This window comes from Zalophus californianus, chromosome 2 (assembly GCF_009762305.2).
Source record: "Zalophus californianus isolate mZalCal1 chromosome 2, mZalCal1.pri.v2, whole genome shotgun sequence".
In the NCBI taxonomy this organism is placed as follows: domain Eukaryota; kingdom Metazoa; phylum Chordata; class Mammalia; order Carnivora; family Otariidae; genus Zalophus; species Zalophus californianus.
Window position 1 is genome coordinate 7,981,192 of NC_045596.1, and position 24,910 is coordinate 8,006,101.

Consider the following 24,910-nt stretch of genomic DNA (forward strand, 5'->3'; position numbering starts at 1 on the left):
TTTTTTAAGATTTTATTTATTTACTTGAGAGAGAGAGTGAGCGAGCAGGGGGAGGCGGTGAGGGAGAGGGAGAAGCACCCCCTAAGTGGGGAGTCCAACTCAGGGCTCGATCCCAGATCCCTGAGATCATGACCTGAGCTGAAGGCAGACGCTTAACCACTGAGCCAGCCAGGCTTCCCCCTTACAAGGGAATCTTGCACGGCCTTTTGAGAAAGATTTCCTTCCCTGATTAAAAGAAGAGAGTCCCCCCACCACCACCTTGCTCTCTACCTAAATTAGAGCAGGATGATGAGAGAGGCCACCCGGGGACACCATGGCCCTCTCACTGCCTGGAGCAGATTAGCCAGAAGGAAGAGGCAGACTAGAAGGTAATACAGGGCTGGATCCTTAAGGCCATTCCTGCTTTTCAAATACAATCAGGCTGACCAGCACAAAAAGCTAACGGGTGCTACAAAGTACTGCATTATGGACGCTTAGTCCATACCAGGCTCCCAGACAGGTGTTTTACAGGCATCATATAATGTGATTCTTACCACAAAGGTCTGTGAGGACATATAAATCCAGTGAACACGTAAGGCAAAAAGGTTTAGAAAAACAAAATCATCTCCCCGAAGTCAAATAATGTACTCCCATCTGGAGCAGGGGGTGTCCTATTGTGCCCAGAGTCACCATGAACTCCAGAGGATGCTCTCCCCTGGAGAAAGACTGAGGAGGATGGGCCCATCCCCGCGGAAAGGGTTGGTTCCTGTGCTGTGTGTAGACGGGGCTTAAAGACCAGAAGTGCATAGCCACTTCACAGAGAGCAAGAGGACAGAGAGAGGCGCCCTGCAACCCTCTTTAGAAGAACTGATGCTTAATGAATGGAAATGTAAAACCAAACTAAGAGCAACAAAGCCCCTTGCAGGCAGAGGACCACGAGAGGCACCATGGCCAGTCCCTCCACAAGATGGCACTGGGTCCCCTTGTCTCCTGTCTTTATCTGTGATTTTCGCTGTCACACAATGGAGAGAGGCTGGAGCTTCACTTTTTATATCCCCTGTTCTTCCCAGTGTCCCCATGACAGCTTGGCGTCCTTCCCTCAAGGCTGAGGACATTCAGTTGGGATCCTGAGAAGCTCTGGGGAAAGGAGAGGGGGTGGCATTTACTTAAATGACAGCATGGGGATTTAGGCAGAGGCTCCTGAAGACCGGGCCTTTACGATGCTCTTCGAACTCCTGTCTGTTTTTAATAGTTTCCCTGCTGGGGCTTCTCCTCCAATTCCTTTCTTCCCTTCCCTCTTGTTGGGGATCCCCCTCGTCTCTCTACTGGCTGCCTGTCCTAACAGCTCCTTCCGTATCTTCTCGACATTTCAGCTTCTCATCTCTCGGCCCAGAGAATGAAACAAGTTTTGCTTAAATTATATAAATTAAGGCAAGAGAAACAAGGAGCAAAAGACTCAGACGCTCCCCCATGAATATGATATGTGGGATCAGTCCTGGCGTCTACACATGATAGTGGGTGTGCAATCTAGACTTTATGGCCTTCTTCTGTCATCTTAATAACAGCATTTTTTTTTTTTTGTAATGTTATCTATGATTCAGGCACTGTGGCAATGCTTGTCATACTCATTTGGTTTGATGTGCACTAAATGATCCTCTGTGATAATTGAAATTATGCCCATTTTGCAGATGTGGAGATGGAGGCTTAGTGAAGAGAAGTAACTCGCCCCCTGCTGCGTGGCTGAGAAGCAGCACAGTGGATTCTAACCAGATCTCTGGCTGGGTAAGCCTGTGTGTAAGCTGCTGTCCTACCTACTTTCTGGTCCAGGCTGCACACAAACACATAGCTGGTGAGCAGCTCAGGTTAAATGAAGAGTTTCTGTGCTCTGCAACAGAAACTAATAATCTGGGCCTGAGCAATATCTCAGTACTGAAGAAAGCACGAAACTGCTTTGGAACATCCGCAGAAGCCTTGTTAATTTAGTTCCCCACCAGGTTATTACCTAAAATGGAAACACAACACTTTCACTGCCATCCTCAGAACAACCTACTCCAGCAGTCTTAGGGGAGCTCTCTGACTCAATTTATCACCCGAGGTCATCCACTTGGAGGAACGAGTCCGGAAGGCCCCATAACAGTTTTATTAGCTTTGGATTCAGCAGATGAGGGAGCATTGCAGGTGCGGGTTTTCAAAGCACAAAGTTTCCTTCAGTGGCCTCAGTGGAGGCCTCGTGTGGGCCTCGTCTTTGAAATCCCGGCCCCACAGGAACCCACTCTGAGCAGTGTTTGTGAAGAATAAGGCACTGCGTCGGTGGACTCGCCTCTACGCTGGTCGCCTCACAGGGTAGAAACACCTTCTTGCAGAGGGTGTTGGGAATAATCCGGCACATGCCACCACCACTTGGGAGAGAACCTGTCTCACTTATTAAATGCACTGAGAGATCTGGTTTGACCCGCAGTTCTTTTGCTTCTTTGAGCAAACAACTAAGCTTGCCTTGGTTTGGTGGGATGCTTAGCTCACAAGAGAAAACAACCCTTCCTTTTCTCCTTGGACCACACCCCGGTCCAAGGTCAAGATTACATCACCATCAAGATGACTGTGCTCTCCCCTCCCTAACTTCCTAGAGTCACGGGACTTTCACCAAAGTAATCGCTCAGAACCGTCACCACAAGAATAGGAATGTTTAATAAAATACAAGACTTCCAGTTAAATTTAAATATCATAAAACAATGAATAATTTCTTAACATTCGGTATCTGGGATACACCTGTACTAAAACATTACATGTCGTTTCTCTGAAATTCAAATTTAACTGGATGTCCTGTACTTTTACTTATAAAATCTGGCAACGCTACCCAAGAATATACGTTTTCTTGAGCATTATGCTAAGCATTTTATATTGGCAATCTCCTATACTTCTCATTAGAATGTTGACAAGACTGAAGCCCAGAAAACTGTCTTATTTCTCAGGATGACACAGTTAGTAAGGGGGAGATCAGAAATGCAAACAGATGTGACTTCAAAAGCCGTGCTCTCTCCGCCACAAGAATAACTCCAAAATCTAATCCCAGAAATCTGTCACTGTCATCTTCTTCCTCCTTCCTATCCAGGACGCTGGGAAAAACCTGGTGTAAGACATAATTTAAATAAAGTGCTAGCGCGTTTCCTTTTCCCGGAGGAGGCACCCAGCCTGCGCTCACTCCTCGCCACTGGAGTATTTATTTTTCTGAGCACAGCGAGGCAAGCATGCTTTTCATTTCAGCTGCATCTGCAATCACCTTTCTCCCGCTGTATTTAACTGCTGATACAGGACTCTGATTTACTCTCCTCAACTAAGGAGTGGAGACATTTACATAAAACAGCTTACTGCAGGGTGTACCTAATCTGCAGGAATTCTAGGGGAAATTCAACGGGACACAAAATGCACCTCGGAAAGTGCTGACATGGAAGTTCTTGACGAATTAAAGGAGATGCGAATGTTTTAAATCTAAATGTACTTCTTCGTTTATAGAAAATACGGGCTCCTCGGTCCTCCAGGGACTTAAGGAGTCTCCACCTTGAGCCATCGGCTCACGGCAGGTGGAGAATCTGTGGATCTGGGGTCTGCCGCCCTCTTTCTGAGGATCGAAGAAAAGTTGCCCAGACCTCAGTTTCTTTAAATGTGGAAATGAAGATGCTAAGCGTGCCCCATCTCCCTTGAAGGGCTGGGTATTAAAAGGAGAACATGGATATTATCACAGTAAATAGAAATAGGGAATTATCAGTTTCATTCTTTTCTTTTTTTCTTTAACTTTTTAAAAATTCTTCTGAAATCTTTTTCATTCTTTGCATGCCAGAGTGCTTTTGCATAGCCAAAATCTGCTCGGTGAAGGGGGACGTGTGTAAATATGCTAGTTACTCACCTGCGCTGACCACATGGGGAATCCCTGACTGGGACAAATGAAGCCTCAGCGAGGGCTTGGTGGGGGCTATACACATGTTGACTATGTCTTATCATCCTTCTTTGGCTCTTCTCTTCATGCCTCTCTCTTTCCTTAAATATTTCTTCCCCCATGAAGCCTTCCCTAGTTCCCCCGGACAGAAACGATGCCTCTTGTTTCTATTCTGAGCAACCACTTGGAAGGAGGCACATTGTTCTAGGAGCTGGTGGGAGAAACACTGGTGTGGGTCCAGATGTCTGCTCGGCTAGGGCACGGGTTCTGACGGGGAGTCAGACAGGTTAAGTAACAAGAAGACTCCGGAGAATCATTATGGCCACAAATCCTGCTATGAGAGAAAGAACTGCAATGAGAGGAAGAAACATAGTGATTCAGGGAGGTGTTCTCCAGGAAAGGCTGACACTGACCCAGGCAGAGGCCCAAGCACTATGCTTTCACCACCTCATACGCAAAAACATACTAATTTATCTGACTGCCACACTAACGATAAGCTCCTTAAGAACAAGACCTATTTTGTTGTTTCTTCAGCACAACCACCCCCGGTGACACGAGTCAACATCAAAGCCTGGGACAATTTGGGGGAGGGTGTATCAGAGTTTCAAAGGGCACAAGTACATTTCACACATAGAATCAATTTTTTAAATACTTCATTTTTGTGATGCAAAATGGACTTTTGTAATAATACAAAATGTCATTGCCAGGTAAAGAAATTAAAGCTTCAAAATATCTTACTGGTGATGGGGTCCTCGTTTCAACTAGGTAGAGCAGCACAGATGGAAACTCTTCATACCACATATCAGATGCTCGATTAAAAAGGTGCCGAAGGTCCGAGTTCTGTGTGCCCAAATTCAATAGTGAAGACAGCCCCACCCCCCACCCCCACCCCAGGATGCTTGCTTACCTTAGTTACCTACTCTGTCAGGATCATTTATTAATGTCCTCCATGCTGGTCTACAATTTCCTTGAGGACTGGTCCTTGATGGGTTTTGTACATTAAGGGATTCCAGCCACTTAATCCAGGGTCTGGCATATGGTAGACACTCAATAAATGGGCTCAGTAGTCGATTTCATTAAAATTAAGAGAGCAGTCTATTATCAGAGGTTTACCTAAATAGCAACTCTGAGAATATAATCAAGGGTCCAGACGCCCACATGCAGAAATCTTTTATGTCAGACGGTGACATTTCACTTTGAATATGCTGAGTCAGAGACTGAACTCTGAGACCCCTGGCTACTTGCCTGAGGTTTTACCCCAGAACCCTGGATTTCCAGACGCCCTTCCCCTGCTTTATCCTTAGCACATCACTCTCCAAGGTAGGACAGGTCGTACTTATTTATTTTGCTTTCATCTGTCCTGTCTGCTAAAAGCTAAGTATGATGGCAAGCATTTCCATCTGTGTTATTCGCTACGGTGTCACCAGTGAGTGACACAATCCTCGGTCCATGGTCGGCACTCAGTACCCCTGTGTTAAAGATCCAAATGTGATCATTGCAACTGCCTCCTAAAACAGGGAAGAACAGTCCAAGCAAACACTCCATACACATGAAGGTCAACTCACTGGACTGCTGTCTACGCAGCACACCTAATACACCCTTGTCCCAACATTCCCGGGAACTGATTTCACTGAGTCTCATATTCTCACCCATTTCTCTCCTACCCCCAGAAACCAGAGACCATATACTGGAGGCCTGAGGGACGCACAGAAGGCCTACCTACAGAAGTGTTCTGCTTGGCCCACATGGTATTATTTCAAAATACTGACTTAGCTGCTGGCACTTAAAATTCAGTACATTCTACATAAATTTGTGAACTTACAGCCCACCTTGGAAAGAAAGAAAGAAGGAAGGAAGGAAGGAAGGAAGGAAGGAAGGAAGGAAGGAAGGAAGGAAGGAAGGAAAGAAAAAAAAAGAAGAAAAGAAAGAAAGAAAGAAAGAAAGAAAGAAAAAGAAAAAAGGAAGGAAGGAAGGAAAGAAGGAAGGAAAGAAAGAAAGAAAAAAAGAAAGAAAAAGAAAGAAAGAAAGAAAGAAAGAAAGAAAAGAAAGAAAAAGAAAAGAAAGAAAGAAAGAAAGAAAGAAAAAGAAAGAAAGAAAGAAAGAAAGAAAGAAAGAAAGAAAGAAAGAAAGAAAGAAAGAAAGAAAGAAAGAAAGAAAGAAACAGATGTGGCAGGACGGGGCCAGAGGTCCTCCTGGCAACCAGATGTTGGGTCCCAGCCCCTCTTCTTATCCAGGCACAGGCCCTAAGGCCTGTTTCACTCAGGCAGTGACTTGCCTGGCCACTGAAGGCATTTCGGTGTGCGACCCCTGCTGGAAAGCTACCAAAAAGCAGGCGGCATGGAGGAGAGAGAAAAAAAAAAAGTAAAGATGCCAACTGGGATCTATTTCTGTTATGTTCAAGCTATTCCTTGGAAGAATATGTATTCATTTTTTTCTAGAACTCTGGTGGTACCACATAACTATTGACAAACTATGGCCCAGTAAATATTCTAACGGCCTGAAAAAGCTATGAGCTTAATTCCCTGTCGGTAGAGGAAGCTGAGAAAGCTTCATGCCAGAGGCAGGCCTGAAGATGGATTGGGAGAGGATGTACATCAGCTGGTTACAATTCTGGCTAACTCAAAGAGAAAAAGGAGTTTACTTGAAGACTAAGGGTGACCTCTAGGAATTGAGGAGAAGCTGAAAATCCAGGCTTGTTAAAAGGGAAGGGATGAAGGGAACCTTAGGGTCAGGAAGCATGGCAGGATCATGCCATGGGAATAGAACCCAGGGGAAATCCTGACAGATTCATGCTGTTGCTCAAGCCACTTGATTCATGACTCACGGTGGTAAATGAACACTTAGCTGTCCTTGCGTCCTTTAGCTAGTCCCTCAAGATGCCAGGTCCCAGGTTGGATCATCCTGAGCTTCAGTTCAGGGCCCAGAGAGATGAACAAGCAGAGAGAAAGCTCCACCTCCCACTGAGAAGTCCCTCCATGGGCACCTTCCAAAACGCAAAAGTCTACTATGGATGAGGAGGATTTCAGGTGGTGATGGGAGGAATAGGGGAAGGCAAACAGTGCAGCGGAGCAGAATGAGAACAGACAGACCAAAACTCCAATCTGGAATCCTCTGTTACCTTCAGAAAATCAGTTAACTTTTTTTCTGATCTGCAGATTCCAAATCTTTAAAATAGAAATCATGCCATCTGCCCGTGCACAACACAGGGTGGCTGTGAAGATTCTGTTCAATCATTCATTCACTTATTTCAAAAATACTTACGGAGCCTTTACTAAGTGACCAGGCACTTAGCTAGGTCCTGGGGGCAAATTTGGAATGCTGAAAATGCAACAGAGAGCCCCTGCTTTATGCTGATTACAGATTTAGACACGGGAGACCAAGGGCATCTCCTACAGCTGAGCATGTATCACTTTTCCCCAACTGATACACTCCTCTGCAACTTTCTTCCTTTCCTGATTAATCAGTATCAGGGCCCTTTCTCCAAATAGATATAAATAGATAGATAGATAGATACAATTTAGGACATATAAAATCCATGAAGTTAAAAAGAAAAAAAAACTCTAAAAAATTAACTCTGATCCTGAAAACAAAAAACTAATCGTTCTGAGAAGCATTGAGGCCTGATACTGATGGATTTCAGGTGATCACAAGGAGATACTGGCCCATTGTATGAAATCCTCTCCCCTATTTAATGTTTAGCATATGCAATTCACACAGACATACACAAATTCTAATTAAAATTAACATTAAAATAGACCAAATGAACTTTGCAGGGAAAGCATATTCAGTAGCCCTGCACATTTTCCACCAGGGTTTTAGAATTGCCAAAATGCTCTTCACATACATTTTCTTACTGTCTCATAATAACCTTTTAGTCTCTATTTTTCAGAGGAAGAAGCTGAGAGATTCTTTCCCTTTTGCTTCAGGCCTGGGGCAAGAAGCTGGCTCCAAATCTGGCTAGCAGGCTCCCCAGCCTCCACACTTAGAAAGGGCAGCTTCACAGGAAGCACTAGGTCATTGCTGGAGTTGAAGGAAGATAAACCAAAGTGATGGGGAACAGCCGCCTTTTTTCCCAATGCCCACTGAAAAGTTACTATTTCCTACATAGCCGCTAGAACATTATTACTCTCCAGCTTCGCCTTCACCCCCTCCAAGACTGCAAGGACTCTGGCTTGGAGACAAGCCCTGCAACTTGCTGCCTGAGCCTTGACCCTGGCTATGGGCTCCTCGCCGTCAGGGCATCAATCCATTTTAGTGTTGCTCTCCCCAACCTCTAGCCTCAACAGAGAGAACAGGACTCAGTACTCATGGTGGGCACGTGCTACCCTGGGTAGAGGCCCTGGTGGAGGGGAAAGGCAGTCCATATTTCCAGCCCCTTCCGGGCACCATCAAATGGTGATTTAAAGTAAGAAAATCTTTCACATTGTTTTCCCTTCAAAGAGCTCTTTCAGGGCTTCTCCAGTGAGGGAGTTCCCTCTTTTGACAACAAAAGTGCAAGTCTCAACTGTATTGTGGAGTCCAAGTAAAGGGTTCCTGAACATCTACACTGTGGAAAGCAGGACTTTAAGCTGGAGGACTTCTGGCTTCATAGGAGGGGTACCAATGACAGAGCTGAGAGCCCTGGGCTTTTCTCAATCCCATTTACAAGTTCAAGGTACCACTTTCTCACCAGTTTCCTGAGGGGGGGGAAATTCCCATCTTAAAGCTACAGTGCATCCTACACCAGGCAGCTTCACCAATCCTCACTCAGTGCTACTGTCCTAATTAACTGCTAGGACTTAGGAATGCTTAGTCACGAAGTTGTTGATGCCCCCACCCCGAACTCAGCTGAGAGTTAGAGGGACCCATGGAAGCCCCGAAAGTCTCCTTGAGAAGCTGATCTCTTTCTTCCTAGCTCTGGAGAAAACCTTATGTAACACAATGGTCCATTTGAACATGTTACTTCTGCAATCCTACGGGAGTAAAAGAATGTAAGCCCTGGAAGTACAAAGAGTAAAGCGGGGATTTGCAGCTGAAGCGTCCATCTCCTGGCATTTCAGGAGGTCAGGCTTATTCTAATTGCGCCCAGTCTTTAGTGAAAACGCTGAAAGCAAGAATACTTCCAAATGCCAAAGGATGGGCTTTAGAAATATAGGCAGGCAGAAGTTAGGTTATGTCCCCCCTCCCCCCTTTTAAGACGGAATTCCTGGAATTAACCCTTGAGTGGAAGTTGGTAATTGCATTTCAATAAAATAAAGTGAGATTTGGCTGCAAAGCGCGAACGCACGAGTTAGGACCCAAAGGATCATGCGTGCGCTCCTGCTGTAGCCACAAAAGCCGGCCAAGGAAGGCGCCCCGGACGCCAGGGACTCCTCCGGGGACCCGCTCCCCGGGAGAGCAGCGGGCGGCGCAGCTGAGCCCGTGGTGCCGAGGTCTCGAGAGCTCTGACTGCGGGAGGAGGAGCAGGTACACTCCATCCCCAATCCCTTGGCCATTCCTTGCAGCTGCTCTCTCTTAGCAGGGTACCGCTTTTGGGAGCGCAGTGTGAAGAGTGGATTTGGAGTCGCCTCCCCAGAATCCCCCCAAAAGCATCTTCCTGCAAGTAGTGGATAAAAATAGCCGGCGGATAATGCTGGCGGAGGAGCGAGACGCGCTCAAGGCAAGGCAAGGCAAGGCAAGGCAAGGCAAGGCAAGGCAAGGCAAGGCAAGGCAAGGCAAGGCAACGTCTGGTCCTGCACAGTGGAGACCGGAGGAGCGATGCAACCCCACTCCCAAAAGAGGGGCCTGGGTGTGCGAGGAAGCGCGGACGCCCGCCCGCGGAGGAGATGAAATGGAAGGCGCACAGCACCGGCACACAACAGCGGAGCGAAGCAAAGCACACCCCACACACCCGCGTCCTGAATCCCCGCTCCTGCTCTCGCCGGCTTCTCCATCCTATTCCGGGTTCTGGAAGCCGGCCCTCCGGCTCCCGGGACAGGCCGGGGCCAGAAGGGGGAGCAGCGCGCGGTCCGCGGTCTGGCTCGGAGAGCGCACCTGAAGACGTCAGGCTTGCCGAGTCTGCTCCGGGATCGGAGAGGGGGTCTACTAGCTCCCTCCGCGGGTGGGCGCCCCGCCTCCCCGCACCCTCATCTACCGCCACCACCCAAGGTGCTCGAAATAGAAACAGAGGCAGAAAAAAAAAAATAGGTAAAAAGTAAAATGAAAAAGCAGGACGGTGTAGAATTGGCATTCGGAAAAGAGGCTACCTACAGTTCATTGCCTTATTCTCTCTCCTCCCGAGCATCCCCACCCCTCGGGAGATGTCCCAAGTCTTCTCCACTCCGACAAAATGCAAAGGCAGTCTAGACCTAGGTTTCCCCACCCGGGATGCTCTCTCGACCCACTGACTTCTGCTGACTGTATCCCTGCCCCAGTTTCCAGCCAGAGTGGTACCCGGGCTTCGCTGTGCGCTGCGCTCCGGCTGCCCCGTACCGTCCTAGGGAGATGCGGCAGGCAGGAGCGAGCCCGATTTTGCTGGGGAGGATCCAATCCACAAAGTCAGAAACCCGAATACCTACCTGTCCATTAAATACACACACACACACACACACACACACACACACACACACACACACACACACACACACACACACACACACACACACACACACACACAGAGTCCCTCGGGATTTGCAGAGCTGAGAGGGCAAAGCAGGAGGTGAGAAGGATGGAAAACCCCGGGTCTCTCCTTCCTTGTTCCCCTTACATCCACTCACTTGCTCCAGCCTCGACTCACCTTGGGCTCTGCGCTCTCCCTAAATCAGGGACGCTAGGTGAGGGCACCCCGACGGTCCCTCGTCTTGCTACTCCCCAGGCTGGGCGGCCCCCGCCCCAAGCGCGCGGCTCTCACCTGGGCAGCGCCGCGGTCGAGCCGGTCCGGCGCCCGAAGTCGGCTCTCGGGCTGAGCCATGGGCAGCGCCGCGGAGCACCGGCGGCCCGCGGAGCGAGCTTCGGAGCGCCTCGGCGCAGGCGGGCGAGGCAGGGGATGCGGACCCCCACGGAGACCCAGCAGTGGCGGCGGCTGGTAGCTGCCCGCGCGCCGGGGACTTTGCGGGCGGGAGGCTCGGCGATCAGTCCCGCGGAGGGGAGGAGCAGGAGGAGGAGCCGGAGCAGGAGGAGGGGACGGAGGAGGCCGGGCCCCGAGGGAGAGCGCGCCGGGCGGAGGAGGATCGCGAGCGCCCACTGCTGCCCGGCCCGCTCCGGTGCTGCCCTGAGTCGGGCCGGCTCGGTGTGGCCGCGCCGGGTTCTCGCCTCCCGCGGACAGGTCTCGCACGAGTTGATCTGGCCCAACTGTCCGGCGGCTCCTCGGGTTTCAGTCCTGGGGGAGGGGACCAGCGCGGCCGAGCGGGTGGGGCCGGTTGTGGGTTTGGGTGATGCTGCCTTCGCAGCGAACCTGGGACGTCCTGTCTACTCCCTCTCCCCTGCAGGGGGAAGACCAGGTGCGAACTCGAGCCCACCTCTTCCCACATCAGGGTCCCCGGGGCTGCTCCCCTCCCACGTGCGTCCGCACCGTCAGTTTCCTTCCCGGCAGGTGACCCACCTTAGGTGCTGGTGCTCCCCGCGCCGCCCTGGAGGCCAAAGGAGCCATGCCCTGCAGCTCACACCGCTGCTGGGCCCAGACGCCAGCAGCCAGGCCGCTGGAGCCGGAATCCGCCGGGGAAGCCGGCTCCGGAGCGTCCCGGGTCGCCATTGAACACACCCGCCCACTTTGGTTTCGCGCCCTGGAGTGGATGCAGATTTACCGGGAGAGCGCGGAGAATTCACCTCTGCTTTTGTTAGCACCCCAGGGTGGTAAACGCCAGCTCTGAAATGAAGCAGGTTTCCTCTGTCCCATCTCCCTATCCTGTAGCTGGAGGTTTTGGGGGAGAACTCCACCAGCATCCAAGTAGTTCAACTTCAGATTTAAGATTTCCAGGGGCGTGGGATTGGAATCTCCTTGCAGAGGCTGGATGGCCTGCTTACCTGCTTACCTGAGCCAAAGGAAGCTGCCCTCAAAGGCAGGTCAGCAAACATGTTAGAAAGAAGGAAGGAAGGAGAAAAGAAAACTGCCAAATGAACATCAAAGTAATTGATTTTAGGTGAGGTTTCAGTAGAGCTTCCATATCTTAAATATTGGAAGATAAATATTTGGAAGCATTTGACTTTGTCATTTAATCTGTCATTAGTTTAAAAAATCTGTCATTAATTTTGCTTGGTTTAAAAATACTTTCCCATTTATGGAATGGTTGCCATAGGAAATTGACCCCTTCACTCATGTGTTGTTACCTATTGCCCTTTAAGGGAGCAAAGCAATGACCAGCATTTCTGGCTATCTGATAAATCCAAGAGCATCTGGGAGGCCAAGACCAAGACGTTTTTGGAAAATAAGCTTTTAGGGGTTTTTGTGACCCTGGCTACTTATCTGAGCCAGACTAATGTTGATATGTGTATTTTAGGTATATATATATATATATATATATATATATATATATATATATATATATATATATAATTTTTAAGTCACTTTAAAGCCCCACTTTGAAAAGCCTCAGCATTTAAATTTATATTATCTTTAAAAGGAGTTCCCCCTCCCCCCAAATCCTATGAAGCTGTGTAAAATCACGTAGGAGGTTGTGCAGGTCAAAAGGTAGTCTGAGATAAACCCTTGCCAATTACTGGTATCCTTAAGCTCCTACCAGCAGCTAAACCTTGTGCAGATCATGGGTCCTTCAAAATAGGGAGCGGCTTTGATGTTCTAAGTTGGAATGATTACTTTTCCTTGAGAGTTCAAAGTGCTTCTGTTACATAGTCTGAATCTCACTACTCATTTGCCAGATGCAAAGGGAAGCTGGTAGTGACTCCATTCGCATGCTGGGAGCCAAAGGCAGGTTAACTGATCTGCTTGGTTCCCTACTACAAGTCCTGAAAAGGAATGAGAACCTTAGGCCCCAGCCCTGAGTCTCTGCTAGAAACTTCACTTGCTGGAAGCAACTCCAGGTGGATCTGGCAAGTGATTAAGAATTTGAGGACTGGATTTTTAGTTTCTCTCATTTTTTAAAAAAATTTCGGCCAATGTTCATTGATCAATGATTAGCGTTCTTGTGTTTAGATAAGTAAGAGAGTAATATTTGGCTCTTTTGTTCTTAGTTAGCTTTATGTCTCTGCCAAGACATTTGTCATTTCTCTTAAACAGCCTCCTCTGACCTCTTCTGGGCATGAGTTAAGTTTCCTAACCAGGCATTTATATACTACCAGAACTCAGTTCTGCTGTAACAACACAAATATTGTATTTAAAATATCAGCTTAGAGATTTTGCTTACCCATAGATTAGAAATGCTTTGAGTGTGGGGACCATGCTGGGAACCACAGAGAACTCTGTGTTGTCTCCCCAGGACCTTGCATGGTGTCTGAAACATAGTATATTCCCTCAAGGACTGCTGGGTTAGGTCAGATGTGCTTCCCTCTCAGAGCTGTGAGTTTCAGAATGGAGGGTCACAGGAGACACAGTCGTGGTCCACTTGAAGATTGGCTGCCATTCCTACATGTGTGGCCCAAGACCCTCTTACTCACTGTCATCAACTAGAAAATGAGAGGGTTTTAATAGGTGATCGGTAAGCTGCTAATATCATAAGATACCAGAGTCTTTGTTGAGCACCTAGTATGTGTTCAACACTATGCCAGATACTGAGCAAGAAGTGGACAGTGAAGACACAACCACAGCCCTCTGGGAGCAGAAAATCTTATCTCAAGGAGAAACCAGACTGACCCCCAACACCCAGCTTTACCAAAACTCACTGGCATCAGTTAAGCTGCAAACTATGTTCTGCAGAAGACAGAGGCTGAGGGAATAAAATGGAAACAAAAGCAAATGAGCTATGACTTCAACCAATAATTAGTAATAATACTGGCTGGGATTCATCCAAGGCTTTTGGGCCAGGTACTTGGGCAAGAGGAATTACAGGGTGTGTACATTTTGTCCTTGTACCAGACCTCTTAGAAATTATGATTTCCTCATTTTTTTAAAGATTTTCTTTATTTATTTGAGAGAGAGAGAGAGCACAAGCAGGGAGAGAGGGAGAAGGAAAAGCAGACTCCCCGCTGAGCAGGGAGCCTGATGCGGAGCTCCATCCCAGGACCCTGGGATCGTGACCTGAGCCGAAGGCAGAGGCTTAACTGACTGAGCCACCCAGGCGCCTCTGTGATTTCCTCATTTTACAAAAACAAAAGCACAGAAGTTTAAAGTCATGATAGGCGTGAGTGGGAGTAATTAGGGCACCAGGGGTGGAGGTGATTTATCCAAGGCAGCTACCCTTCCAATAAAAACTAGACTCCTAGTCTAGTGTTCTCTGTAATTAAATGGTTTGCTTATGTTTGCTTTTGTTATTTCTGTTTGCTTTCTTTCCCCCAAATATGTCATGGACTAGAGAGTTTAGAAGAAGGGGAGAGAGAAAAAGACAGAGTTTGCTTCTCCTTCCACCTGCCTGGGCTCAGTGTGATTTTATCTGTAACTCCTGCCTGTGGAGCTACGTATCCTGTATTGTCTTTCCTCCCATAATGACAGTTTGAATCTTTCAGGTTAATAGCATGAATATTAAGGAGTCCAGTGGGATTCTTTTTAAGCAGAGGAAATTGGGATCAGGTTAAAAATCCAATTTTAATAAACTTTCCAAGTCCTGATTTAGATGGTACAGTAATGGTTCTTACTGCTGAATCACCTGAAAAGTCAGGTATATTTTTAATAGGTTCTTGTTGTAGGGGAAGCTTGATGGGTATTGTCTAATTGTACATTGTGCATTCCTGTCTTTAGAGAAAAGATCGTGTGCAAAACTGATGAGAAGAGATATGTAAGGCCGCCGTCCAGAGAACTGGCTGGGCAGAGGTGGGGGGGGGGCGGTCATTGGGTTTGAAAGATGATTTTCACTCGTTTGACCAAAACAAAGAGAGCATGATTACACTGTGTGAAAATGGTATCCTCAAATAACTCCAGCTAATTTGATTGCACTTAGGTCTAGAATTGTTTCCATTTCTTTTGATTTGCTAATTAGCTAGAGCAGCAGGCTTGGGAGAGAGAGAAGGAGGGTCATATCCAGAGAACATGTAGGATCAAGGTTCCTTCTGATTCACCTCACCCATCACGTGCCTCCCCCACCAGCCTAACCCCCAACTTTACCAAGGTCCTCAAAAACAATCCACCCACCTATGATTAAGAGATCATTTGATGTTTTTCTGAAAACAAGATGTTTATCCCTTCATGACACCAGATTTAGTCTCTGCCTGTGTGGCTGCAGGGTTAAGTTATAACTTTGACCTTTGTGGGACCTAGCCTTCAAAATTAATTAATTAATTAAAAATTAAAAATTAAATTCCATGACTGCACTGGCATAAAAATGAATATATTATTCCTATGTATTTCCATATTTGTTGAGGCCTAGAAGCTCTAAAAGAAATTAAAACATTTTTGAGAGGCTCTGAAAGTACCTTGGGCTCCTGTGACTTCTGGGGAAGAAATGGGCTCTATGCAGATGATATTGTACAGAACGAATGCTTAATTGATTCAGGTAAAGTATACATGATAAACACAGTTGCCCACACCTATCTTACAGCCCATTTGTTGTATTGGATAAACAACCCTAGACGACATATTGCTTTTATTTCTGATCCTGTGTCAAATTTTGCCCCAAATCACACGCATCAGCGCTGCAAAAATTGCAATATTGCAGGCCTGAAGTGGTCCCCTTGTTCAAATTATTAGGACCCGCTGAGTGCTGGAATGCCTTCAGGGCCCTGGGAAATTGTGGCACTCCCTTTGATTTTAGATTTGTGGGGACCAAAGCCGACCAATGCTTTGATGAGCAGGTCTTGCTGATTTTCTCTTTTAGGACTTATTCAAGGATGCTGGAAAGTTCAACTCTCAAAATAATAATAGTAATAATAATAATAATAATAATAATAATAATAATAATAATAATAAGATCTTTTCCTTTCTCTCCAGCCCGCCAGCCCCATCAGTTGAGTTGAAACCTCTACTACATGCTGGCTAAGTCCGTCCAGCATCACGGCCCTTTAGTGGGTATATTTATGGAGAGGAATTAAATTTAATCCCTTACCTGAAGGTGCTCACAGACACGCATGAACAGAAGAATTACAATTCAGTTGGATAATTCTCATGAGCTCCTGGTTCTCTGAACACTAGGAAGATCCAAGGAACATTTGGACTGTGACTATCAAACCCTCACATCCTCCCCGTGCTCAGCTTCAAGCAGCACACCTTTCTAGCAGCTCTCTCTTTTGGGAGTACTCCCTGAAGTTCTCCAGGGTGACCCTATTGTCCCTGAAAACTGAAAGTGTTGCCTTCTCTTTTCTAAGCTTTGTTTTGATTCCAGATTTAAGACAGAGCCAAAGCAAGCATCTCTTGAAAGATTAACTAGAGTGCTCTTTCCCCAGATTTTTGGAATACTGTTCCTATGAAAAGGTTTAAATGACATTCATAGGAGATAGCTCTATGTGTGTATATATATAAATATTTTCTCCTTTATGGTGGTAGTATTTTGTAGCATGCTTTGAAGCTCAGACAACCTAATTCTTAAATAAAAAAAAAAAAAACAACCAGCATTTCATATTTTAAATGATCAAGTTAGAATATCTCAGTCTATTTGGAGAAATATTTGTTGTAAACTACTGTAAAGTTGGATAACTTGTAAAAAGTTAGGAAAATCCATCACACAGTATGGGAAACAAGGAAGAGGTATGTAGAGGTAAATAAAAATCATGATATTTATTGATTAGCTTTATGCTAGGCGATTTGAATGCATTCTCTTTTTTATCCCCATTTTTCATATGAATACAGAGAAGTTAAATAAAACCCTTCCTGAGGTTCACACAGCTAGCAATGCTAGATTTAGAACCAGGTCAAAATCAAATCCTTCTATGCTTTCTTTCTGTCTCATGATATAATTTTCTCTTTCCTCTTTCCTTCCTGCGTGTGTTCACTTTATACAACTAGAAAGAGGTCTCCAGTGTATTTTATATTTTATCTCTCAATGAAGGAACAAAGATCTGGGTTCCTCTTCATGCCTTGAAAAAGGTACTTACATTCTAGAAATGTAACTATCCATAAGGTATTTAAATCCAATATTCATGATATTGTTATAATTGCATTTAGTAAACTCATTGACAAAGTGAAATGCCAAGCTTACAAAACTCAGTTCTCGGTATAATTGTTTCTTCCTCTCCCCACATATGATCAGCCCTTAAAAATAAAAGCTGCTATGGAGATGCAACCTCCCGGAAAACTTTCTCTCACCTTGGGGCCTTCGATTGCATGTGGTGCCTCAGATCTCAGCGCTGCCGTCGCTGCTCATTCATTCCAGCGTCACCAAGTTCTTTAGCTCTTATTCTCTGCCAGCCCTGGAGATCAGAAGTGAGCTGGACACAGTCCCCATGCAGCTGGAAATCAGAAAGGTGTCGGGGTATCCTGCGGCGGCTGTAATACCCTACCTAGCTCTTATTCCTTATGTACCCTTAGCCTGCCTTTATGGATTTACCTCTTTCTGGAAGCTGCCGTGTTTGGCAGGAAATCTCTGCCTGCCTAGGGAGACAGATGGACTAACCTATTGGCAAACTTGGGGAGAAAAAGTGTAGATGCTTCATCAGCTCTGCCCTTCTTCCTCTTGGGAGCAAGCTCCTTGCAGGGAGCATCCAACCTGCAAGGCTTCACTTCTCCTCCCGGGTCCTTGCTGTGGGAGAGAGGTCAACTCTGGTCTGGGGGTGTCTCTTCCTCCCTGGGGAAGTGTGCCCTGTTCGTTCTGGAGTTGAGCCAGCTGGGCCTCCTGGCTCTCGCAGGGTTACATTCTCCAACCTAGCTTCTATCTGTGAGACCAGACTTCCTCAGCTCTCATCTGTCTTAGTCTTTGTTGCATGGGCAGGGAAGAGGGGGGCCATTTTTGAGGCCAGTTTAAAACCCCAAAACTGATTAACTCCCTTGATCCCTTTCTTTCTTGGCTGCTAATTCATGGACCCCGTGCCAACAATCAAAGCTCATTATGCCCTGTCCTATTCTCTAATTGTTACCATGGCCATGGTCTTTTCCTGGTTATAAATCTATTGTGTTCATAGTCTGTCTTTCCGCCCTATTCAGGCTTTGAAAAAGAACATGAAGTGAACTCCCCCAGAATTGAGTAGATATCACAAATCCTAAGAGGGCAGATTCCAGAATCAGATTGCTGGGGTGGTGCAGTATTAGCTCTATGATTTCACCCGAGCTCCTTAGCTTCCATTTCTTCCTGTATAAAGGGGGGAAATAATGACACCCTTCTCTTGTAAAGCACCTGGCGCATACTGCACACTGAAGACATGTGCACTGTTATTATAAAAGGGAATTAAAACAGGGGCCTCTGGGTGGCTCAGTCAGTTACATGTTTGCCTTCGGCTCAGGTCATGTTCCCAGGGTCCTGGGATTGAGCCCTTGCATTAGGCTCCCTGCTCAGTGGGAAGCCTGCTTCTCCCTCTCCCTCTGCCTGCAGCTCTGCCTACTTGTGCTCTCTCTCTCTGTCAAATAAATAAATAAAATCTTTTAAGAAAAAGGAATTAAATCAGATAGTCTTTGCTTTCTTAGCAAGAAACAGTACAACAAAACCCATCTACTTTCCTAATAAGAACCTGAATGAGCTCTGGAGTACAGGCCCTTTAAGGGAACAGTTCTTCTCGTGAACAGACAACATCTGCCTAGAAGTCATTGTTGCTTGAAAAATCACAGAGGAGAAAAGAAGGCAAGTTCTAAAGAGTTGCGTTCAGACAAAGCTGAGTATGAATCTCTGCCATTCCTGTCCATTTGCATATCCGCTCAGAGCTCATTTTTTCCTTTAGAAAACAAACAGATGTGGTGCGCCTGGGTGGCTCAGTCAGTTAAGTGTCTGACTCTTGGTTTCAACTTAGGGTTCTGGGATCCAGCCAGGCCTGGCCTCTGCACTCATTGGGGAGTCTGCTTGAGGATTCTCTCTCTCCCTCTCCCCCTACACCCCACCGCTGCTCGTGTTCGCTTGCACACTCTCTCTCTCTAAACTAAATAAATAAATCTTTAAAAAAATAAAATAAACAAATGCAATGGTACTTATGCAGAATGCAGTACTTTGAGGTTGAGGTAAGACGACACAGCTACTCTGCGGCACATAGCAGGTCAACAATATATATTGAGTGGCTGAATACGGAAAATATTCATTCTGTGCCTGATTTTAAATAATGCCATTAACCAGAGTGTTGATGTTGCCTGAGCTGACTTACATTCACCTGAAAAGCAAGTGATGCTGAACGAGCACAGTGGAGCAAGAGGAAGAGAGCCCCACGGAAAATCAAGCAACTAGCTTCTCTCCTTTGGAATAATTGAGAATTGGAGCTGTTTCTTGCACAGAGCATATCACTCTACCTTTGATTTGGCCGGTGTTAGTCCCCTCACAGGTGGGATATGACATTCATGCTGGGGCATGTAGGAAATTTTCCATGCTTTTTCATCCAACATGCATCCAAATGGAGGTAGAATAATGACCCCCAAAGATGTCTGTATCTTAATACCTAGAAGGTGAATATGTTACCTTGTGTTGTGTTATGAGTTGACTGGTGTCCATGCCAAAATTCAAGCGGTAAAGTCCTAAGTCCCAGGACCTCAGAATGTGACTGCATTTTAAATTAGAGACTTTACAGAGGTAATTAAGTGAAAATGAGGTCACTAGTGTGGGCCCTAATCCAAGGACTGGTGTCTTTATAAGAAGAGGAGATTAGGGCTCAGACATGCACAGAGGAATAGCCATATGAAGTCACATGGAGAAGGAGGTCATCTACAAGCTAAGGAGAGAAACCCTCAGGGGAAATCCACCCTACCATCTGACCTTGATCTCAGACTTCTAAGTTCCAGAATAATGAGGACATACATTTCTGTAGTTTAGGCTACCCAGTCTGTAGTACCATGTTAGGGTAGCCCTAGACAACTAATGTAGTCTCATAAAGTATTTGGTTGTTGCTCTGTAAGAGAATGTAGAACTCTGGGTCAATCTTACAAATAAGGATATTGTCTCCCTACAGTCATATTACCCCAATGCTCTGTTTCTGTTTCTTTTGCATATATGTTACTCTTTATTCCAAGTGTTAATTCTTAGTATTTTTTTCAAGACATTTAAAAATAATCATATTTACCACATGTACATCAAATAACGCTAATATCTCAATGGAAGGGACAGCAAGTGGATGCATTAATTATACACTGATGCATAACAAATTGCCCCCAAAGTTCATGCCTTAACACAACACACATTTATTATCTCATGATGCCTGTGGGTCAGGAATCCAGTCATGGCTGACCTGGGTTCTCTGGCTCAGAGTAGCTCAGGTTCTAGGCAAGGTGTGTGTGTGTGTGTGTGTGTGTGTGTGTGTCAGTACTGTTGTTATGTGGAGGCTCAATGAGGGAGGATCACTCACTTATTCAGCTGTCTGCAGGATCTGGTTCCTTGCAGGCTGTTAGACTGAGCGCCAGTCCTCCCCGGCCATTCCAGGGACCTCCCTCAGTTCCTTGGCATCCGTAGGGATGCTCATAACATAGCAGTCAGCTTCCTCCTGCTGAACAAGTGAGACAACCTAAGAAGGCACTCAAAATGGAAAGCATTATCTTTCTATAACCTAATCTCAGAAGCAACATCCTGCCACATTTGTCATATTCTATTTGCTGGAAGCAAGTCAGTAAGTCCAGCCCACACTGAAGGGGTTGAATTCACCGGGAAGATGAACTTCAGGAAGCAGAGATCATGGAGGCCAGCTTGGAAGCATGGAGGCCAGTCCATCCATGAGCAGGCAATCAGAGTCATGACAGAAGCATGGCCAACAATAACAGTCAGATGTGGTCCATCGTGAGATAATCCAATTCCATATATATATAAAATGTAAAAAGAAAAAAAATCTTAAAGCCAATGAAATACAATATGTTATTTCTTAGATCCTGGGAACATCACCTTTAAGTCGTGTTTTATAACACTTTTTTCCTATAACTTCCACATGACCTTTCTAATTACATGTTATAATAGAGAATAAAGAAAGTAAAAAACACAAAATCAAATTTTGAGGCACCTGTTGATTGGTAAGTCATCCCATCAGTCAAGAGATGGACACTGCTATCTCCTAGGAATGTGTACCAACCTTCAAAATGTTTGATGTGTTCGGAGAAAGAAGATCATTTTAACTTGACCATTAGGGACTTTCAGCTTCCAGCTGGCCGGTCAGGGAAGGAAAACCTCACAAAGAGGTGGGACCTGGGCCGGAGTCCCGGGATCATGGGCTTGGTTTCAGCAGAGGAGTTTGAAATGGCAAAATTCTCTACTGACTTTACCGCAGAAGTGAGGAGAAAAAGAAGCATTTGCCGACACAGAGTGAATCACTAGAGACATTTATACTAGGTACATTTATACCTCCACCTCTCTCTATTCAGGGGTTAAACTACATTTTAAAGTACACTTTTCACTTGTTTTAGCAAAAGTAATATTTGTTCATTATAGCTAATTTGGAAAATCACAGAAAACGAGAAAGGAGGAAAAAACAAAACAAGACAATAATATCACTAGCCAACCAAAGGCAATTCCTGGATTAAGACTGGGTAAATGATAAGGGAAATAAAAAATGAAATTGAAACTGCCAGTTTGTTGTACTTAGAATTTCTAAGTTTAACTTTATTAAGCATAACATTTCTTGTACATTTAGGTGCCCAGTTTCTTAGAAACAGGTGCAAGCAGGGGCAAGGTGTCTGATTTAAAAAATTCAATTACTGTATAATTCTTCAGTATTTTCTTAGTGAGGGAAAAAAAATCTTGTCTGATTGTGCATGGAATTCTGAAGAAGGTCAAGTAGACCTGTAACCCAATTATTACTTGTTTTTTCGGGGGGCGGGGCAAAGGAAGAGGGAGAAAGAGAATCTTAAGCAGGTTCCATGCCCAGTGCAGAGCCTGAGGCAGGGCTCAATCTCACAACCCTGAGATCATGACCTGAGCTGAAATCAGGAGTGAGATGCTAACTGACTGAGCCACCCAGGTACCCCTAACCTAATTCTTGAACCAGAAATAAAGAAGTGGTTCAAGGCACATGGAGAGGTTTTCTTTTACCACTCAGGTCAAGGCAAAGAACACTGAGATCATTCCTCAAGACGCCAGTGCCTGTCCTCATCATTACTCTTTCTGTCTTCCCCCAAGGTCATGACTCTCCCGACTTTTAAAACTGGAGACTAATTTTGCAAACTTTGGAACTTTACTTAAATGCAATCATACAGTATTCTTCTGTGTTTCAATCTTTTGTTCAATGATGTTTATGAGAGTCATCCATGCTGTTTCATGGAGCTGAAGTTCATTGTTACTGTTGAAAAGCATTATACTGTATGTGAATACTGAATGTTCTTAGTCATCCTACTGTTGATGGTATTTGGGTTGTTTCCAATTTAGGACTTTTCAGATCATGCTTCTATGAACACTCTAGTGCATGATTTTTTTGGTGCACATTGCTCCACACTTGGGAATGGAATTGCTGTATCACAGGACTTGCAAATGTAGGACTTGAGTGGTTAATATCTGTTTTCCAGAGAGGTTGGGCCAACTCCTTCCCCACAGGAGTGTGTGAGTTTCCATTGCTCTGCTTCTTCTCAAGCACTTTGTGCCATCAGTCTATTTAATTGTAGGCACTCAGTTGTATGCAGTGGTGTGTCACTCTGGTTTTAATTTGGATTTTTGTGATGACCAGTGAGGTCAATCACATTTTCCTGCATTTAAAGACTATTTGGATATCCCCTTTTATGAAGTGCCAATTCATATCTTTTGCCCATGTTTTTCCCCTATTGCATTGTTTATCTTTTTGTTATCAACTTATAGAAGATCTTTACATATTTGGGACAAGTTATTGGGCCTCAGTTTTCTCATCTAGAAAATGGGGAAGAAAAGAATATCTATCTCACATGATATCGTCACCAGGATTATATGAGTGAATCCATGTAAAAGTTTAGAACCATATGTGGCACTCAGCATGTGTAATACATATTTATTATTCTTATTAGCCAAGACCACTGCTAGCAGGTTGTGGACACAGAACTCCAAAGAGGCCTTCCTCCTTCTGTGAGAGTTGAAATAAAATAGAGTTACTTATGTCAAAATGTTTAAGATGGAGCCAGGAAATCATTAAGGGGGTGGGCCTTATGCATGTTCTCATTGGATGGAACCACGAACTTTTGAACTGCACCAAATGGCAAGTAATCCAAGGACTCTGCACAAAAACTTGCAAGTTGCCACAGTAATAGCCTTTTCCTTAGTGAATGAAAGCCTTAGCAACCAATTACAGGTAGCCAAGATTAGTTTTCTGCCACCAACATCAATCCAAATTCTTTGTAAGCAATGCATACAAGCATTCCTTTTTGTCTCTAAAAACCCTTGACTTTTGTTCCCTAGTGGACACGACTTGGGTTGCTACCCAAATCTCTGCTCCCCAAATTGTGATTCTGAGAACTCCAAATAAATGCTTTTGTCTTACTTCAGATCTGCCTCTTTTCTTGGTGGTCGCTTATATTTATGTGACTTTGTCTAGCATGGCCAGAAGGACTGGCACTCACCACCTTCACCCCTCACTGGGCCCACCCAGGACCCCAAAGGTAGCTATGGAGGGAAACACTGCTATCATTTTATGACCCTCACCACACTATTTTTAAAATATTAAATTCGTGCTTTTCCTCTGAGGAGAACAGGTTTTCAAGTTTTCAAATTGAAAATTACTGAAGAAGCATCTCACAGCCCTTACACATTGCAGTTGGCGTTTGGCATGTTAATTCCAGAAGTTTTAACAGAATGATTTTGCACCAGGAGGTTAAAAAAACAAAACCTTGCCGAACACAGAAATAAAATGTATTAAAAATTAAAGGACGTGCAACGTGAGCAATGAAGTATTTTGGGCAACGTGCCCATTCCTACCTCATCCAACTTCCTTTGGTTCACCAGCCACACTTAGGAAAAAAAGGACCATTTTTCTCTTCTCCTGTACTGGGAATTGTTTTGCTCCTGGTGGCCAAGGCAATAAGAATTCCTTATAAGCAAACAAATAAACACACTGTAATCAGCCTGCTTTGCTCCCTCCATCTGTGAAATTCTCACAGACAGATTAAATAAATATTTTTTTTCTGGAGTGGAGCGTGAGGAGGACCATAATTTAGGCCTTTACAACCCAAAACGACATGCAATCTTTCATTTATTATTCCTCATGGAGAATGGCTACTAATGTCTTCTTTCTAGGTCCCTTAATTAAATTCAGCTTCTTATATGTTTCTCTTGATTCATTCCCTTTCGTCCCTGGATTAATCTACTTCTTCACAGTTGTAATTTCTCAACTATTAAATTTCATTTACCTCATTTAAATTTCTGTAGATTTTGCTCCCCGAGTGGAAAGTTTGTTTATTTTTTCACTTCTCTCCCCAGGCAAGGAAACTATCCCGCTCAGACCAGAGCTAACTAATTTATGAACACTCACACTGATATGGATCATACCGCATAAAAGTGTGAGCATAGAGAGATTTTAGAAAGAGAGAGGGATTGGCCCAACACAGTCAAGAGTGATCTCCCTCTTCCTTGAAGACCTTCTAAATAGTTGCGTCTTCCACAAAATCTTGTCCTCTCAACACCCTCAGAATGACTCCTAGGGCGCTGTAGGAGACTGCTGTTTTTGCTGATCTTTTGCTTCCTTTTCCCTGTGGAGCATACATGCCTATTGCTGTGTGGCTCACAGTGCCCCCTGTGGCAAGATTTGGCATTGACACGCTGTGGCCGGTGCCAATGTGAGCCTCAGATCAATTAGCCTCCCTGGAGCGGAAACTTTCAAAGGCATCACAAGTTTCCACTAGCACTTTTGTTCTTCTGTCCCAAGTCCCAGAATGAGAGGGTGCATAGAGCCACAGGAAGCTAGCTGTGGCCTCCTGCATATGACATGACCAAGAAATACATGTCT

General features: G+C 45.2%; 1 protein-coding gene across 5 annotated transcripts in view; it reads right to left on the bottom strand.

Moving 5' to 3' along the window:
* The window catches only part of HS3ST1 (heparan sulfate-glucosamine 3-sulfotransferase 1), a 63,078-nt gene extending 45,753 nt beyond the window's left edge, over positions 1-17,325 (bottom strand). For 2 of the 5 annotated variants that reach the window (XR_003520792.2, XM_027598930.2), the window contains exon 1: positions 10,779-10,980. The gene's annotated coding sequence lies outside the window, so the exon portion shown is untranslated. Of the gene's footprint in view, positions 1-10,664; positions 10,737-10,778; positions 10,981-11,468; positions 11,509-17,210 lie in introns of those variants that run through there. The other 3 variants (XM_035726162.1, XM_035726163.1, XM_035726161.1) reach the window with 3 other exon arrangements.
* Between the last annotated feature and the right edge of the window lie 7,585 nt (positions 17,326-24,910).